This window comes from Punica granatum, chromosome 6 (genome assembly GCF_007655135.1).
Source record: "Punica granatum isolate Tunisia-2019 chromosome 6, ASM765513v2, whole genome shotgun sequence".
Classification (NCBI taxonomy): Eukaryota; Viridiplantae; Streptophyta; class Magnoliopsida; order Myrtales; family Lythraceae; genus Punica; species Punica granatum.
Window position 1 is genome coordinate 24809169 of NC_045132.1, and position 17311 is coordinate 24826479.

At 37.7% G+C, this 17311-nt stretch overlaps 1 pseudogene; it reads left to right on the top strand.

Annotated features, from left to right (window-relative positions):
• Positions 1-10370: 10370 nt before the first annotated feature.
• LOC116210761 lies at positions 10371-17289 on the top strand (annotated as a pseudogene).
• The last annotated feature ends 22 nt before the right edge of the window (positions 17290-17311 follow it).

Here is a 17311-nt window from a genome sequence, read left to right on the forward strand (position 1 = left end):
ATTTCATCAAAGGGAGTACAGCGTAATGGCACACGCTATTGCCTGATAATTAAGAGATTGTAAATTCAATACTTAGTGGGATTATACGTGCCATTTTTTAACTATTAAGATTTATATTTTATTGTATTAGACCCACAGCCCCTACAACCAAAAATATATATATATATATATATTTCAGCTATTGAACGGCCGGTTAGATTAAATCTTTTTTGTTAATTTTGTTGCTATAAAGGAAAAAAATTATATATTTCAGCTATTGAATGGCCGGTTGGATTAAATCTTTTTGTTAATTTTGTTGCCATAAAGGACGAACATGCATGCACACTGATTGCTATTGATGCAATGGGAAGGGTCCCTAATTATTATAAAAAGTTTGTAACGCAGTGACACATGTTCTGACCTGTTAATTATGAAGTTGCATGTTTGATTTTCATGATGAAATTACTGTACCTATTTATTAGCTATTAAAATTAGATATTTTATTTTATTATATTATATCAGGATTCTCCTTCTTAACTAATTAAAATTTTTATTTCATTATATTGGATTCATGAATCTCTTTCTTCACCCAAAAAAGAAAATCCCTAATTATTGATCCCGGTCGTTCATTGGACAGACAGAGAGGACCGAATCATATCATATCTATACTGTTCTGAAGTCCTATATTTCTTTCCTTCCCCTTTTCGTGAAACGGGTTGAAATTGAATATAGGACGTGCCGGTCAACACCGACTATCGATCAAGCTGGGTTATGAATGCAAAAATTTCGTGAGATATAGCTTAACTATGCTCCACATGGGTATGGACTCGGAAAAATATCTCGTGTCCAGTTATCTCTCAAATCGAATTACCTCATTTTGCAACCCGTCCAATTATATGCCAGGCTTCCACATCCGGAGACCAAATTAACTCATCATTTCTAGTTTAGGAATGCCTTAATCGTTTGAGAATTATCTCAGATAATACTCTCTTTTTTTATAACTAATTACATGTATATCCATCTTCGGCGTCTTTTGAGCCAAAAAAAATCTTCGGTGTCTTTGATTTTGACATATTCGGGATTAACCTGCAAACTCACTGGAAAACCAAGAAATTGAAGCCGAACAGTACTTTCGTCATGATCAGCTCTCAGTTGTTTTTCTTCAGTTTTCAGATTTCCTAGTAATAGAACCATTAATTACTTCGCATAATTCTGAGAGAAGGGCTCTCTCGAGTATACATTGATCTTGAGAAAAATGATCTTATGGCTCGCCCGGGTCGTATCAAACTTAATTGATGTCACGGGTAGTTGTCTAGACCGTGATCACTTGTAGATTGATAGTGAGGCCAATGCCGTGCTGATTCGGCACGTATATCCAAATTTCCCTAGACTATCATGTGAAAATTACATATGGGGGGTGTGATGCAATGTCACACACTCTTATCCTGTAATTTAGAGGATACATATTTAATTATTATCAGTGGAACTATTCGTATCTTTTGACTTAATTTTTCTTTCAAGTTTCTTTATATTAATTTCATAGATTTCTTTTGTAACTTTAAAAAAAAATCATGTGAAAATCAATTTCCAAATCCACCGGCTTGATACTAATTAATTACTAGCTCAACTAGAAGTTCAAGATGCCTACCGTGATATATATGGCCCCTTCGCTAACATCAAAGGTTTGCGAGTGCGATCATTTGTTTATACTTTTGAATCATGCTGAACGTGAACGGGACGACGCACATGCACTCAATATCTGCATCAATTGCCGCCGGCTGCATCGATGATTGATTCTTCATCTTTCTATCCCTTCTCCCTCCTATATCCCCCACAGAGTTGTGTGGCTCTACTCAATGTAGGAGAACGCAAATGTTCCATCAGCAAAATTTCTCTGGTCGGACCACACGAGTTTTTTGTCTGTCAAACTCCAGTTAAGCTAACTGTTGGGGGTCCACGCGCAAGAAAACGTACCAAAATTGTGGAAATTAATCGAGCTCCAGTGGAATAATCCTCAACTATTATACAGATCCACAATATGGACCACAATATAATCAGTCCAGATTACATGAAGCCAGATCTCTTCATCGGTCTTCCACGTGTTATATATATCCGCAGATATCATCAGATAGCCTTCAATCACATACATGTACGTGATGTTATGTGCGATATTTGCTCAGTACACTAGACAACACATGTTCGTACATATATGCCCGTGCTTGGTAGTCAGGTTGCTGATTAAATCTCGTGCTTGATAAGTATTGTTCCGGGAGCCCTTTCCTCCAATTTAAATTTTACTAGGAGAATTTATTAGTTTTACGTTGTGGTAAACCAAAAGTCCTATATCTCGAACAATTTCTCTTCTAATTAATTCCTTTTACACTTTTTCCAAATTTTATAAATATCGTTGGCTGATCCCATGTGTATATATACATATATTTCAGTTACACGAGAAAGTCCATAGGTTCAGTATAATGAAATAGAAATCTTAATAGTTATTAAAAAAACAATTATAGTATCACCATGAGAATAAAATCTGGACATCGTCGTTACCGGCGGGTGAATTTGTACGCCCTCTTTCTCGAGTATATATATTTCATTAACCAGAGAGATGTGAGAGATAGATTTACTTCTATAACTATTTAATCGTTCTATTTTAATTTCAATTTGTAGTGGCTGAATCAATTGGTTACAAAATAATATTTGGGAAGTGAAAAGCGAGACTAAATTATTTTTGTTGGTTTGCCGGATCAAAGGAAATTATTATTGGGTTTGCCTGCATAACAATTTAGTAGATACATTTGGTAAATTGCGTCTTTTTCCATCCTTAGCTTTCAATAGAATCTATCACTTCCTAAGTTCCTCTCGATGTTGACACATCATGGATAAAGCTTAGGCGCGGCCATTAGAATTTCCACCAGACGGTAAGCATATATACTTAATTAAGTTTATATTATAATAAGTTCGCAAAATTTGATGAAAATTAATTAATCCAAGAGAACGAGAAGAAGTAGTGATGTGCCCTAGTTATCATCTTTACTTCCCCGTGTACTGCACATGCGTGGCTTTGTGTAGCTATGATGCTCTCGATCAACCATGCATCGTGCTATATACAAATGCACATATTTGTATCTATACTATATATAAAAAAAAAGTGTGAAATTTCTCATAATGATTCTCGGCTTTTGCTTTCCAAAAACACCCTTTGTATTTTTGAAAACATGCATTCGCATACCTCCAAGTGTGTCTTCAACTATGATTCTTTAAAAAAATAACAGTATATACCTTTTCATGTGAATTATATCCTATATATTTTATACTAAATATGAAAGTGTAAAATTCTGATTTTATTTTTTTCACATTTTGATCCCAAAGACACCCGTTATTTTAAATTCCTAAATGTCATTTATATAGAAAAGGTCCATGTACTTCTCTTTTTTCTCTTCATAGCCAGTAGAGAGGGAATATATGTTATTAGAAGGAAAGAAACAAATAAAGAAGAAAAATATCTTTTATTTATGGCCAGAAAGAACTTAGCCAACCCTCCATTTATTACAGATGACAGAATGAATTTTGTAAATTAAAGTTGAAAATAATAATGGTCATCCTTACATTCTTTTTTTTAAAAAAAAACTTTTCGTTTGTATTACTACTATATATATTATGTTGAATATTAGTTATAGTCTTGCTATCTCAGTAATTTCATTCTGAATTACTCTTTGTAATCTCTAAGACATGTTGCTTTTTTCTTTTATTAATGATATTGCTATGAGTTATAAAAATATATATTCTATGGATTTATGCTTCATTTCTTTGCATTATTAACTACGAATTGTGTTGCCATATCGAATGCAATGCACGCATGCATTTAACTACTCTAGTATACCAGAAATATATCAGTCACAATAGTTTTCGCCTAATAGCTGACTTAAACCCTAATTAATCAGTTAACCTTATGTAAACAAAGTATGATAGCTAAATTTTTTCAGTATGTATATATGATGGTTTCCTAAAACTCAACGGACACTGAGTAATCCAATTCGAGCCGAGTCGACTCACTAAGTGGGTAAAGCTAAATTTTAATTGCACGCATGCATATAATTGTAACCGTGTTAGGTTATGAGCATATTTTTATATAAAAGCTATCATCACCACCAATGTGGATTAATTAAAATGATTCAACACATATTCTCTTTAAACAAAGTATTGAATTCGAGTCTTGTAAATTATAAATATCTACGCTGGGAAAGTTTTAGCCGTTAATGGATATACCATACTCTAACTCGATTAGTCGGGACCATTGAGTTTTCAAATACCAAAATACACGTAGGAAAAGCTATCATCACCATTTGCAGATTATACTGGTAGACTTGTCACGCAACAAGAAAGTCTATAAATCAAGGGCCCGGCCGCGCCGCCGCCACCCCCCCCCCCCCGCGGGGCCGGGGCCCCTCTCCCCTCCCCCACGATTTGTCAGTATACTTTAGATATATGTCGTTTTTGGCCACATAAACTTTAGATATTTATCACCTAAAACCTCCTATGAAACTCAACTGGAGAGAAATCATGGAATCATCTATCAACTGACAAGGACGGTCAGTCGATCAATTGTTGTGGTAGCTTAGCTAGTTAACCTCGCTTGCTTCAGGGGCTTGATCACATGGGATGTCTTCTTTTTCCCCTCTTCCCCGTGAGAGAGACATCACGGGTGAGGGTGTTTCAACAAATATTTGCTGGGAGACTAATCTCGTTCTGCATTGGCTAGAGTTCTTCAAGCGAACGTCTTCTCATTTCAACAAATAATTCAATGGACTAACTAGCACCGAATGACAACCAAATGCGTGGGGCCTCCGCATTATTTATGAATGAGGGCATGCAGCACGTACCGGATTAGACACGAACTGACAGAAAGGAAAGGACCACTCATCTACCGATAAAATGAAAGGACCACTCGCACTTGCACTGTTATAAAATTAGAAATATCCATCAACATAAATGTAAATATATAGGATTAATTATAACATGTGTACAAAATGTTTTAGAAGTGTATCACTTCGATACAAAAAGTTTAAAACGTAGTAATTAAGTACACGAAAGTTGAAAATGTTTTAATTATATACATTTTGTCTGATTGACGCCCATACGCAAAATGCAGACGTGGCAAAATAAATAAAATAAAAACAAAATATTAAACCATAAAAATAATAAAAAATTAGAGAAATGCTTCTTGAAAATTCTCTCCCCTTATCTCGCCCTCGTGTCTCTCCCTCCGATCTCCGATCAAGGTCAACAAAGTCCAACAATGGCGACACCCTTCTGGCCTTTCGTACAATATCTCATGTTTCTAGGTTTCCTTGTTTCATTGTCAGGAGCAAGATCACAGCCTCAAGATCAAGGTCAAGGGGGCAGTCCCCATTGATTCAATATGCTTTTCCGATTTATGTAGATGTACTAAAACTAAGGCTTGGGTTGCCCTGTTTATTGAGAATCTTTGGTTTTCTGGTACCCCTGGTTGTGGTTCCTTCTTCGAAGAACACGGACTGATCAGCATCGGCACTGTTCTTCCATTTCGTGGAGAGACCCGCAGTTGGGTACTCCGAAAGGTTGAGCACGGAAAGGAAGAAGTCGAGGAGAAGACAAAGAAATGAGCAGCAGGGAAAAGGATTCCTCCTGCCTGCATATATGATTTAAGATTAGTGAAGAAAAGAAGAAGAAGAAAGAATAAGAGGAGTAAGAAACGGGGCAGCACGAAAACGAAAAAAAAATAATTTGAGGAGCCAGAATCGGGGGCATCCCACTTCCGGTTCGAGGTCACCGGCGAGCTCTGTTCCCACCGGTAACCTCGATTGGGGGTGGGTTCGCCGGTGGGGGCGGCCCACCCCACATCATCTCCCTCCATCAGTAGAGGGACATCTCTCGTTCTTTATTTATTTATTTATTTATTTTAATTCCTATTATATTTATATTTATATTTTTTTAAAATTTAAAATTAATTTTTTATTTTAAATTTTAAATCATGTTTGATGCCCCTTGCACGCAGTGTTATCAGAACCGGACCAGATGATGAACCGAAAAGAGTATGGGTCATGGGTTTATGGATCCAACCGGAAATTCGATGGGTCAAACCGCACATTTAGTTAAAATAAAATAAATGTTCATATTATTAAAAAATTATAATAATTAAGATAGAAGTATGATGATTTCAAAGAAATATAATAATAGTGTAAGAAAATATCTATATTTAATATTTCTTACTCCAAAATAAATATTAAATTTTAATAAGTACTTAAAAGTATAATTTAAAGAACAAGAAAGTAGTGGTGGCTTGATTTGTAATATGCTAGTATGGAAAGCAAGAGGTCATGAGTTCAAATTCTTACACAATCAAGCAATTTTTACACTAAATAAAAAACCCATAAATTAGCCTGTTCAATGAAAGTTTGCTCAAAATCGATTAGTTTAATGGGTCCGCAATTCAAATATGCAATTTGAATTTTTAGGCAAACCGAACCGGACATGTTGTCGATTCTCGATCCGATCCGGTTCTGATAACAATGCTTGCACGTGCACATCTCAACACGGAGTAATGACTTCAATTGAGAATTGACGGAATGTATTTGATTGTAACATTTTCAACCTTCACGTATTCAATTGTTATGTTTTATACTTTTCGTACCAAAATGATATATTTTTAAAACATTTTGTATTTCTGGTGTAATTAACCTAAATATATATATATATATACACCGTCAATTATGCCATGCACGTTAGATTAATGGCGTGGACAGCAAGGAAGAAAAAAAGACGGAAAATATAATCAAATTCATCGCAAAATGATTATAAATGTATTGTTAAAAATACTACGCGTGCCCATACATGGAATCTCCACATATATATACTAATGTATACGCATGAGACAACTAGGAATATGTGCAGGCATTTCTTTTTTTGTTTTTTTTTACTAACCTGGGTGTTCCGATTTCGCTCGACTAATCTCCAAGGCTCTGAACCCACGGTCGCGCACAGAACGAGTAATCAAGTCAAAAGCGCTCCGGTGACTTCAAAGAATTTCAAATTTGAAATCGAATGGATAATTATATTTCTTTTTATCTCTAGACAAAACTCCTTGATATTACAGTCATTTCATATCTAACCTTCTTAAAAGGCTGACCAGCTAGTGATCTATCAGGAAAAAAAAATTTGTTGACTTGTGAGCAGCTTGACCGTATACTCTCACATGATACCTACGATTTATGACTTTGGATACCTACGTACTCTTTCTAATAGTCTAACAATTATATATGTATACATATCGTGTATATATATATAAATATGCAATAGCACGTGTTCAACAAGCTAGTCTGACTCAAGATTGACAATATGTAATTTTGCATATATATAGAGTGAGGACCACAACATCGGAAAAATTAACTCGTGAATAGTTGTACCAATCAATCAAGTCGGCATGTCACAACCATTCATATCATCATCGTTTGAGAATTCCTAATTGAAAAAGTCCGTGAATTTACATTCACATTTTTTAAGCGTCATTTATCTTCACATCCAGCTATTTTGACGTACATGGTAAAGCGATTTGTGTGCGTACCTTCTCCATGGATATAAGATTGAAAAGTCACGTACAAAATTAGAAGCTAAAAATCAATAAAGAAAATTAAATTGAAATTAGCTTATCTTGATGTCCATATGAACTGAGTAAATATGAAATAGACTAGCTAGTTCTAAAAAAAAAGAAGACTAGATATAAATGTGCAATTTTTATATAAACTAGGTTGCTTATGATTAAACTAGATCGGTTTAGCTAATCTTGATGTACCTGGATTATGGGTTAGGTTGAGGATTCCGCTCCAAATTTCTACTGCATCTATGTTGAAACGTTGAAGAAGATCGAGAATTAGGAACTTGGTATAGGAAGGATTTCTACAATTATATTGTGCACCCACCGATGTGTTTTACACTTCCATTTTTCTTTTGGTTAGTTTCGATGAATCTACCGATCTTCCTGATCTCATGATTACCTCTTGTGTATTTTCCTCTAGTATTCAACTTTTTTTTTTTGAATGAATGAAGAATTCTCATTACTGTTTTGAGAATTTTTTTTTTTTAAAAAAAGTTTGGGTTTAGCTAGAGGCTTTTCATTGCAAGTGACTAGCTAGTCATATGAACTGCAGAATATAAAATTATCATCGACTAAGACCCTCTTCCATTTGCTATTTAATTAATTGGAAAAATTGAAGTTAGAGAACATGACAAAAATGTACAATTTGGTTTATCCTTTCACTTGATAAGACCCAGTTTTTTTGTGAATTAAAAAGATGCCATGAGTAAACGTAACATTATTTATACGGTCCGATCCTTATTTTTTTTAAAATAAAATTTAAAATTCGAATTTTGTGAATGGAAAAAATTAACGTTGGAAAATCTTTATCATTTAGTGAGTCGATACGTCTCGACTAGAATAGTAATCGAATAGTTTGAGTTTATTGAATTTCCGAATATAAAAAAAAATGATGCATAGAGCTAAAAAAGTAAAAAAATGCGTACAATTAGTCAGGATGGGTGGGTCTCTGATCTTGATAATTAATTAATTAATTAAAAAACAAATGTGTAATCATCAGCTGAAGAGCATCCAATTAGTTGACATAACGTGCTAAATCCCGTTGCCGTGTATATGTTTAAAGAATCGATCTATCTTCGTCCACAACTGTTACAGTGTTTGTGTGGATAGCATGTTTTAAACAAATATTTTTGCTGCATGGGGGGGGGGGGGGGGTATCGATGCGGTGCCAGAGAATCATAAATCACGTGTTTCATTGAGATCTCAGCATTAGCGATAAATTTAATTATTATACATCATGAGCCTAAATATATTCAAAAGAATTAATTATTAATTCTTTCTGAAATACTGCCAAAGTATTGGCGAGTTTCCCGAGTTATGCATGGATAGCTAAAAATGCTTCGCCAGCTGTCTTAGATTGACCGCAATTCATTCCAAAAAAAAAAAAGGTGGTAAATATATGCTACTCGTGTTTATATATGTGTATGTACGTGTATGTATGTATATATATTACAGTACTGTTCTGTTCACGGCCATTTATGTTATTATTTTGAAATATAAAAGGGGTCTACAATAAGCAGATACTGATCTTTTTCAATCACTTAGTTGGAAAGTCGAAATATAATAATAGATAAATCAGAAATGATATATACTAACCCGAAACTTGACCGCGCTACTCCGCAAGATTAATCAAACTTTATTACTTTAGAAGGTCCCTTTTTTTCTAAGCGGTCCATTCATTATTTAAATATTTGTATCTATATGCGAAAACTATATGCGTATTTGTTTATATTCATTTTTGTTTGTTATACTAAAAATGAGTTAATTTAATGATTTCAAAAGTTATTGGGCAGAAGATATACTGATCTAACATGATAAATGAGCACATTAGTCATTGGGAAGTATTAACAAAAAACTTTCAAAATTAACTTTAAAATAATACATTAAAATGTTATAAATTTAAATTTTTGACAACGTAAATAGCGGTGCTCGATTTCGAAATTAACTTTAGTAGGATGTACTTGAAAGGGAAGGAGAAAAATATATGAAAATTACAATCGAATATATTGAAAAGGATCAGATGGGCAAATGCAATCAAACATTTTTTTTTTTGTTCCTTTTATTTTCGGGAGTAAATTGCCTCACTGATTGAAAAAGTGGGGACCAGCACAGATAACAACTCTAAGCCAAGACAAAAACTGTCAACGATCGGTGCGTTGGAGTTCAACGAAACGAAGTACGAAGTTTTGTCATTATCGAAAAGGAAAAAAAAATACGAGGTTGTGTTCCTCAGCCGTGGGCCCCGTCGAGTACTTTCTTTTTCACATTTTTACCGATTTCTTTTGGTAACTTTCAATTTTTACGACGAAATTGACGATTTCGTCCCTGAAATATACACCGCAAGGCAAATTGGTCCCCGAAATATATTCTGTGTACTAATAATTAATTTGAACGTAGGGGTGATCGGTTTCGGTTACCCTGTATTTTTTATAATACCCGGACCCTACCCTGTAAGGGGCAGGTTCCAAGATTTTGGAATCGGACCCTACCCTGTTGAATCATGGAACCGGAACCTACCCGAAACCTGTATTATACCACAGGTTCCGGGTACCCTGTTGGAACCTGTAAATTTTTTCCTCTCGCTAAATAAAATCGAAAATATCACATACATAATCAGTAATCATGCCAAATAGATTATCAACAAAATTTAGATTAATCCACAACAATGAAATAATAATATGTCTCATCAATCTATCGACAAAATTGAACATCCATAATACGATCTCACACAACAAAGTACCTATGTTCTGATTCATTAGAGAAGATAGTAACTTTACTCTTTCCTCTTTTTTTTAAATAAATAATCGGTTCCGGATACCCTGTAGGTAGGAACCGAAACCGGAACCGATTTTCACAGGTTCCTAATTTTAATACCCGGAACCTATCCTATTTTCAATACGAGCTACCCAGACCCTACCCGTTAGGGTAGGTTCCAACCGGTTCCGGGTATACCCGGTACCCGTGCACACCCCTATCTGAACGTTGCAAATGTTTGAACCAATTGGTCCCTCCGTTCGAATAAATGCTGGTCCCTGACGGAGTTAGCCTCTCACGGCCGTTAACTAGCACAGTGAGGTCGTCCCTGACCTGTCAAACGCCGTTAAACGGCCAAACCTCTCTGCCACTCCTCGATTCCTGCAAATCCATTGACCATGTCTGGCAAGTCCATGCCCAGATGGTGTCGGGCCACATCCTCGGCCCCGTCTCGGCAAACAAGCTGCTGAAGCTCCTCATTGAGTCCAGCTTCGGGTCTTTGAGTTATGCCCAGCAAGTGTTCGATCGAATTCCGGGCCGAAACCGCGATGTCTTCCTGTACAATACGATGATCAAAGCCCAATCCTTGACGAACGGTTCGGCTAACAATTCTGTGCTGTTGTTCAGATCCATGCTGAGGGATTGCTCTTTCGGGCCGAATAGGTACACGTTCGTTCCTCTTCCGGGCGTGAGGGAAAGGTCTGGGAGTTTGTGATGGGGAGCAAGTTCGGGCCCATGGGATTAAAGCTGGGTTGCAGGGTAATCTGTTTGTTACGAATGCATTGATTGGGATGTATGCGGACTGGGGATTGGTGGATGAGGCCAGGCGGGTGTTTGATTGGAGTCCGAGTCGGGACATGTTCTTGTTAAGTTATGGAGCCTGAAGTACTGTGAATCCGGGTCGAGATCGGCGATCCAACCCATATTGTATTCGGCCCATTGGGGATGTAATTAGGGTTTGTTCCCTTTAAAACAGCAGTTTATATCTCTTGTAACCCTAACTCAAAATAGTGGATATACCTGGCTTGGCGGCGCCCCCATACGTAGTCAGAATTACTGACGAACTGGGTAATCAATTCCGTGTGTCACTTTTGCTTTTTCGTTCATATTGTCTTCTACTATCGTACATCAGTCGCAACAGTTCTCATGGAATATAATGGCTAGCGGGTACGTCCGGTCAGGGAAGTTGGATGAAGCTAAGGAGTTCTTTGAGCGAATGCCGGAACGAGACTTTGTTTCGTGGAGCAGTGTGATTTCCGGTTACGTTCAGGTGAGAGAAAACTCTTGCCATAAACAACAGCATAATTGCTCTTAGCAACTGTTAGATATGCAAAATAATAATGTTCACAGGGTGAATAATGGTCCCCGTGAAGTGTAAGCTAGCGTTACATTAATTGAATCGAATTGAATGATGTAGGATATTTCAAAGGTCTGAGATTATAGTAATAAAACTTGTGCTTCAGCATAATCTTTTACGAGTCGCGAATACCATCTTAAATTACAAACTCAAACTGTAGCATGCTTCAACATTTAAATGTGGAAAATTTTTTCTCTGATGTAACCTTTTGATATCTCAGGCGGGTTGTTTCTTGGAGGCCCTGGACCTATTCCATGAGATGCTGCAGAGTGGGGCCAAACCTAATCAATTCACGCTGGTTAGCGCTCTTTCAGCCTGTGCCAACCTAGTGGCATTATTAGACCAGGGAAGATGGATCCATGTTTTCATTGGCAAGAACGAGATTAAGATGAACGAATGGCTCCTTGCTAGTCTGATTGACATGTATGCAAAATGTGGGGAAGTAGAATTTGCGTCCAATGTTTTCTCCAGTGCACGTGGTCTGAGGGGGAAGGTATGGCCTTGGAATGCCATGATTGGTGGGTTTGCGATGCACGGGAAGTGTGAGGAAGCTATTGAAACATTCAAGCAGATACGGAGGTCGAAAAGGTTTGTCCGAACAAAGTCACATTTGTCTCATTGCTAAATGCTTGCAGCCACGGGAACATGGTCAATGAGGGGAGACGATATTTCAGAATGATGGAAAGTGCTTATGGCATCAAGCCCGAGATTGAGCATTATGGGTGTATGGTAGATTTACTTGGTCGTGCAGGGCTTTTAGACGAAGCTGAGGATATAATCTCAAGCTTGCAGATCACTCCTGATGCGGCGGTATGGGGTGCCTTGCTTGGATGATGCGAACCTCATGAATGATTGTGAAACTCGACGACCAACTTGAATTGATTCCTAGATTGCCAAACACAGATTTAGATGAAAATGATATATTGACTCGTTGTTTATGGAGAAACAAGAACCAACAATATCAAGACAATGATTATTGACCTATTGTTTATGAAGAAACAAGAACCGATAATATCAAATTGTGCCGAATATTTACAAGCTGTCACACTTGTTCGTTCAAAGGTGTTCAATGAAGAACAAAGGAGAAAATCTCACCAAAAATACCAGAGTAGTCTCCATGTGATCAGCTACTCAGCCTCCTTTATATAAGCCTAGGAGAAACTGGAAACTAATAAACTTGACAACTGGAATAACCTTAGTTTCCTAAAGTCAGAAATAACAGATGAAACTAAATAAAGGCTATCTAGAATAGTTGGCAGTCTTTTATTCCATCTTCAGCAATTCTCGACTTCCCTTATGCGTCTACTCCAATTTTGGGTGGGCTATCGACTATCTCATGGCAAGTCAGTTGAATAAAGCCATTTGGAAACTCAATTGAATTAGACTCCTCTTGGCCCAAAAAGCCCATCAACAAGCTCTCCATAGTTTGTTGGATTTGTCTGGCTTTCGCCTGAGTGATTGGCCCACTCGAAACATGCAAGCCTCTAAGATCTTATGCATCAGCTCCCTATTCACGAGAGCGACTTCTAAGCTCGTGTGCATTGGCCTCATTGTCATGCCCGCGATCCTCATCATTCCCCCGCTCTTCAAAAGGATTCGTCCTCGAATCGAGACCTACATCAATCGGAGAAATATCAGAAACATTAAAAGTTGGGCTAACATTATACTCACATGGTAAATCTATTATTGTAAGCATTATCATTTATCTTGGCTATGACTTGGAATGGTCCAATTCTTCATAGACTCAATTTGGATTTTCGGTGGTTTGGAAATCTTTCCTTCCTCATATGAATCCACACCCAATCTCCTAGTTCAAAAGTCACTTTCTTCCGTCCCTTGTTGGCACGTTCAACATATTGTTCATTCTTCTTCAAGATATGTTGCCTCGCTTCTTCATGAATCATTTTCACCATATCTGCCTTTTTCTTTCCGTCAAGACTAGAAATCTCACTCATCGACAAATGGATTAGATTCAAAGTTATTAATGGATTAAAACCATACATAATCTGAAATGGTGAGAAGTTAGAAGAAGAATGCATTGTATGATTATAGGCAAATTCAATAAACGGTATGCAATCTTCCCAAGACTTCAAATTCCTTTTATGACAGTGCGAAGAAGAGTGGATAACGTCCTATTAACCACCTCGGTTTCCCCATCCGTTTGGGAATGCCAAGTAGTTGAAAACAACAATTTAGTTCCTAACTTTCCCCACAAGACGCGCCAAAAATGACTCAAGAACTTAGCATCTTAATCACTAACTATGGTCTTAGGTATCCCATGCAATCGCACTACCTCCCTAAAGAACAAATTAGCAATATGTGTGGCATCATCAGTTTTGCTGCATGGAATAAAATGAGCTATCTTAGAAAATCGATCTACAACTACAAAAATGGAATCTCATCCTTTACTAGACCTAGGCAATCCTATGATGAAATTCATGGATATATCAGTCCAAGGCTCATTAGGAACAGGTAAAGGCATATACATTACATGTGGTTTGACTGTTGATTTCGCCTTCTTACAAGTAACACATTTAGAGCAAATTCTCTCCACATCTCTCTTCATATGTGACCAAAAGAAATGTTCTCTCAAAATATCCAAAGTCTTAACTACCCCGAAATGACCCATGAGACCTCCCCCATGCGACTCAAGCACAAATAATTCACGCATAGAAGAATTAGGAATGCATAGCTTATTCGCCCTAAATAAGAATTCGTCATGCTTATAGAACTTACCGAATGTACTCTTTTCACATGCACTATAAATAGCACCAAAGTCAGAAATAACAGAGGAAATTAAATAAATGCTATCTAGAATAGTTGGCAATTTTTTATTCCATCTTCAGCATCTCTCGACTTTCCTCATGCGTTTACTCCAATTTTAGGTGGGCTATCGACTATTTCATGGCAAGTCAGTTGAATAAAGCATTTTGGAGGCCCAATTGAATTAGACTCCCCTTGGCCTAAAAAGCCCATCAACAAGCTCTCCATAACTTGTTGGATTTGTCTGGCTTTCGCCTGTGTGATTGGCCCATTCGGAACATGCAAGTCTCTAAGATCTTGTGCATCAGCTCCCTCTTTATGCATCCAACTTTCAAGCTCGTGTGTATCAGCCTCATTGTCATGCCCGCTATCCTCATCATTGGAGCCTGTAGAATCCATGAAGATGTTGAGCGGGCAGAAAGGATCGGGAAAATCATTAAAGAATTGGACCCAAACCACATAGGTTGTCGAGCTTTGCTATCTAATGTGTACTCTGCTTCTGGGAGATGGAAGGAAGCCAGAACTTTAAGGGAGAAGGTCGAATCAATCGGGAGGACAAAAACACCAGGTTGCAGCTCGATTGAATTGAATGGTGCGTTCCATTAGTTCCTCGTGGGTGATCGCTCCCATCCTCAGACCAAGCAGATTTATTTGCTCTTGGACGAGATGGGAACAAAGTTGAAGACTGTAGGATATGTTCCTGAAGTCAGTGAAGTGTTGCTTGATATAGATGATGAGGAAGATAAGAAAACAGCTCTATCGAGACAAAGTGAGAAGCTGGCCGTTGCTTATGGAATAATGAATACCCCACCAGGAGCTACAATTCGTATCGTGAAGAATTTGAGAGTTTGTGGAGATTGCCATCAAGCCACGAAGTTCATATCTAACCGTTACAGACCCGTTGATTTGCGCACGAATATCGGAACTACGACCTTCTATACCTGTTGATTCTACGAATACCAGGAAATAGGCATCAAACTCGAATCGATCCGAGATTGGACAAAGCACGAAAACTCTGAATTTTATTGATAATCCAAAAGACGACTCTCCTTGCCCTAGGGCTTACAACGTTTAATTAGAGAAACGAGAATAAATCGAAAGAAACAAAATATCTTTAAAGATAAACTATCTCCTAAAATATCGAAATATTCTTAAAGATAAACTATTTCCTAAAATAGCAAAAAACACCCTAATTAACATAAATTGTTCGTTTGAGACCCTAAGCGATGGAATTCGCCTAAAATATCGAAATTTCACTGCCATAGGGCGTGAGTTTTGCTCCGGAGGCCGTTTTCCTTGAGACAAGGTCGTCAAAACCTATTTTTCTCGAGATATCGATTTTGTCACATCTTCCGCCGCATCATTTTCCCCTGGATGGAGAGAATTCGCTCTCGAATTGTCATCGTCCGAATTGCCACCTTTTTTTTTTTGTAGTCCCATAGAGTCTCCTTGTGGGCATGCACAAGGTCCTGAAACTCCGTGCTCGAGGCAAGGAGATGATCAAAAGGGGCTGCTTGCAAGATTTTCCCATCCGACATCAGCAGGACAGAATCGAAAGCTGGTAGGAAGTTGACTTGATGAGTCACCAAAAAGACTGTCTTATCTGAGAGTGCTCCCATGACATAATCATTAAAAAGGCTTGATGTTGTATGTGCATCAACTGCACTGAATGGATCATCCAGGAGATATATATTGGCATCTTGATAAAGAGCACGGGCAAGCCGAATCCTCTGCTTCTGTCCGCCGTTGAGATTCACCCCTCTTTCTCCTATTTCAGTGTGATCTCCATAAGGAAGCAAATCGAGGTCTTTTACTAAGGAGCAGCTCTCAAGAGTACGTCGGTATCTCTCAGTTTCAACTGTCACAATCTCCTCCTCCTCATCGAACTCGGGCTCTCCATCGCCTCCTGCTACAAAAAATGCGTCATTAAACGGATCCTCTTCGGAAAACAAAGTCTCGTCTGTGTCCCCTTCAGAGTATGAATCATACTCGACTTCCTCTCGATCAGGGTCAGAATTCGGATTAGGGTTTCTCCGATTCTGATTCTCCATAAATGCAGCCATCTGCTGTGTTAGCTGCTCCATCATACGATCCATCATCTGCTCCAGATGTCACAGATTGTCACGGTCATGAACATCTTCCACACGATCCCTCCTCCTGGGCAGCATCGCTGATCTAAGATCAACCGTAGGCTCTGATACCAACTGATGCAGCGTACAACGCGAATAATCATCACAGACCCGTTGATTCGCGCACGAATACCGGAACTACGACCTTCTATACCTGTTGATTCTACGAATACCAGGAAATATGCATCAAACTCGAATCAATCCGAGATTGGACAAAGCACGAAAGCTCTGAATTTTATTGATAATCCAAAAGACGACTCTCCTTGCCTAAGGGCTTACAACGTTTAATTAGAGAAACGAGAATAAATCGAAAGAAACAAAATATCCTTAAAGATAAACTATCTTCTAAAATATCGAAATATTCTTAAAGATAAATTATTTCCTAAAATAGCAAAAAACGCCCTAATTAACATAAATTGCCTGTTTGAAGCCCTAAGCGATGAAATTCGCCTAAAATATCGAAATTTCACTGCCATAGGGCGTGAGTTTTGCTCCGGAGGCCGTTTTCCTTGAGACAAGATCGTCAAACCTATTTTTCTCGAGATATCGATTTTGCCACGTATTCCGCCGCATCAATATCCAAGGTTTATTCTCGAGAGATAATCGTCAGAGACAGGATCAGGTTTCATCATATCAAAGATGGAGTCTGTTCATGTAAGGATTATTGGTAGGAAAGCAAACGGAATCGGGTGA